At 34.0% G+C, this 3,260-nt stretch overlaps 1 protein-coding gene across 1 annotated transcript in view; it reads left to right on the forward strand.

The window, feature by feature from the left end:
- The first annotated feature begins 200 nt into the window (after positions 1-200).
- LOC145278091 (protocadherin-11 X-linked-like) overlaps positions 201-3,260 on the forward strand; it is a 155,384-nt gene continuing 152,324 nt past the window's right edge. Inside the window, exon 1 of the mRNA XM_080130358.1 lies at positions 201-1,111. The gene's annotated coding sequence lies outside the window, so the exon portion shown is untranslated. The remainder of the gene's footprint in view (positions 1,112-3,260) is intronic.

Genomic DNA, 3,260 nt, shown 5'->3' on the forward strand with positions numbered 1-3,260 from the left:
CGTAAGGCCGTTTTTATGTAGTGAAAACCCAGTTCCCTATTAAGGGGCACTCTGGATTAGGTACAAACAAAAATAAATATTATCGCAGTTTTTAAGAAGTTCTCTTCCGCTGACCAATCCTTGGCTGGATTCGCTTGGAGAAAAGAAATACTTTCTTTTCGTTTTTATTTTATTTTAGTTTATTTCTTTTTTTTTTTTTTTTTTTTTTTTTTTTTTTTGATTTGGCTTAGATATGTATTTAGGATAGCAAGAAGAAAGGAGAAAGGAAAAGAAAGAACCAGTTCTGTTTTTTTTTTTTTTTTTTTTTTTAACTGCGGGGCAGGGGAAACTTAATATAAACACAGAGCGTAAAAACAAGTTCCCTTGTAGTTGTCAAGGGCCGGCCTGGGTATCGGAACGGAGCACAAATCGGGTGTCAAGTAACTAGACACCCGGTTTAGAAGCAGGCGTACATTTAGTGGTTCTTAGTTTTTTTTGTATTTTTTATTTTTGTTTTTGTTTTTTTGATGAAGAAGCAAGCTTTCAGGCCCACCCTTCTTCCCTTCTAAACTTCTCTTTACCCTTTATCCACCCCTCTTCACACTTACTGCAGCCCAAATCCACCCCCAAAACCTTAGCCACCAGTCTCGCTGGAAGTAGTCGTTTTCGCCAGAAGAGAGGGAGAGAGAGAGAGAGAGAGGAAAAAAAAAACTTCCTGTTGGCTTGTCAGTTTAAGGGGGGCACCGACTTTATCCGGCATCGAACCTTCGTGCGCCCGCTTCTCTCAGCTGACGAGTCGCACGGAAACAAAACTGCAACAGTGCAACACGCGAAAGAAGAATGACTTCCTAAGGACGGACCTCATCTTTATTTGGTTCGATTCGTTAGATCGATCGACCGTCGTTGAAATTCTGGAGATTTTTAATTCGCTATTTCAAACTCGCTTGGATTACCAGACAGAAACCTTCCTAAGGAAGAAAATAAAAAAAAAAAAAAAAAAAAAAAACGCATAGCAGACGAATTCAGTCTTTTACGGAGATTATCATTATTCTTCTTCTTATTATTATCATTATTATTTTACATATGAGCATCCAACCCAACACTGCATCTTCGAATTGATGCTGATATAAAGGTTAGTATAGATCTTTATTATTATTATTATTATTATTATTATTATTATTATTATTATTTATAACTTATACTACAGCAAAACGATAGAATTCGATCTCGTGTGTTTTTCGTCTCTACGTAACTTACATTTTATTATTTATTATTAGTCGACTCGATTATGTATCGTAATAGTTGTTTTTATATTAACTTTTATACCATACTAATAATAGCATAGTTTTCAATAGGTAGCAATGTTAATATGATGATAGAAAGATGATAATCTATAACAACAAAACGATGTTGTCACTTCTCGTGTTTGTGTATGCGTGTGTTTATCGCCTCTCCGTAACTTATGCGTTACTTTTTTTTTTAATTATTTACTATTAGTCGGTTATTTATCGAAATTTTATTTACAATAGCAGATGCGTGTTAAGATAGTGTCGATAGATATTTTTTACATATGTCGTTTTAAGCAAAAACAATATTATGCACTAAGTTGTCATCTCGAAAATAGTAATATATCCAAAAATTACGAAAATTCATCGAGTAGAAAATTATTTATATTAAAAAATAATTTTTACGGAAAATTGGGTAAAATTGCATTTTTATTAAATGTTATAAAGTAGACAGTGAAGTGTCCATACGGGGGGGGGGGCATAACTCGGAACGCAAAATTAGATTATACCATTTGTAGCCTATAGCAATAGACATTTTTTTTCATTAGAAACATATTAGTAGTTATTTTCCTCAATGAATTTTCGGAATTTTTGGATATATTACTATTTTCGACTAGACAATTAAATACTAATATCGTTTTTGCTTAAAACGACATATTTAAAAAAATCAATCTATCGACTTTATCTAAACACGCGCCCAATAGCGTAACGTAAGACGACTCTCTAAAATATATAGATTGAATTCGTCATAATGAATTTCGATTTCTTTTCAAACAAATGAGCTATTTTAATATTTTTTATAATACGATCCTCCAGAAATAATCGGTACTTATAGAGTAATACAGACCATGCTGAAATGATAACATTATTATTTAGAAACCCATTATTAATGTGGGGAGGGGAAGGTGTTTTGTGACTATTCTGTACTTTCACCTAAAATGAACAAAAGATAACTCAAAACTTGAATTTTACTTAAAAATTCTAAAATATAAAGTGGCCCGTATCATGCATATGTACCAAATAATTAAATTAATAATAAAATCCACTAGAATGAATTTCGGTTTCTGTGTAAACAATTAAGTCATTTAAATGCGTTTGTTCATGGTTGAAAACATGGATTTTTTCGTGACACTTGCTAATTTGCAAGCAATTTGAAAGCAATTTAAAAGCAATTTGCAAGCAATTTGAAAGCATGAAAACTGTCGAAACTGAAAATTCAATTCTAGCTCCGCAATAAGTTATAGTTCTGTGACAATGGGAGAAGATCTGTAAATAGGAACCGATCAATGTTGCTAGAACTCAAGAGAAATTCGAAACCGGAACCCCTCTGTGACCGGTGCAGTGGTGCGCGTGTTTTGTCGTGTCCATGATTCAGTTCTTTTTTGTTTTATTTTACTTCAGTCGAAGTTCTCAGAAATCAAGGGGCCCACGACCTGGGCTAACACTTGAACTCTATATGAGATACATAGATATTCGAATGTTCCATTAAAGTTCTTTATCTCTCAAGCAGAGTTAAAGAAATTGAGAACATAATTTTCCTCTCCCCAATTGACCATTTTTATACGTTGTAATATATCTTTCATGTTGGTCTCTTGGTCTTACTGGATTCCAGGACAAGATTTTATCTAGTCTGGTGGAGTATCCAGCTTCGTGTTATTACTTAAGGTAATATCACTTGGAGAAGGTGCACCATTCCTCGGAAACACTGTGGAGTAGCCGTAGTGAGGATATCTTATTTGGGCAGCGAATACTATGTGATTTTGAATATTTGGTCAGGGTTAACTTCTATGGAAAAAGTATCTTCATACCAGGTTGTTCTGGCAAACCCCTGTACAGAGAGACCTTAGACACTTGAAGACAGAGTCTAGTAGGCATTCAAATTCTCCCCCGGTAGGCAGTCAAGTTGTGGCTAGAACGATGTTCATTTAAGTGTGACACACAAAATTGGTGATAGCAGAAGTAATTATAGTATAGTATAGTATAGTATAGTATAGT

This window comes from Euprymna scolopes, chromosome 6, assembly GCF_053919585.1.
Source record: "Euprymna scolopes isolate OS-2025 chromosome 6, ASM5391958v1, whole genome shotgun sequence".
Taxonomy (NCBI): Eukaryota; Metazoa; Mollusca; class Cephalopoda; order Sepiida; family Sepiolidae; genus Euprymna; species Euprymna scolopes.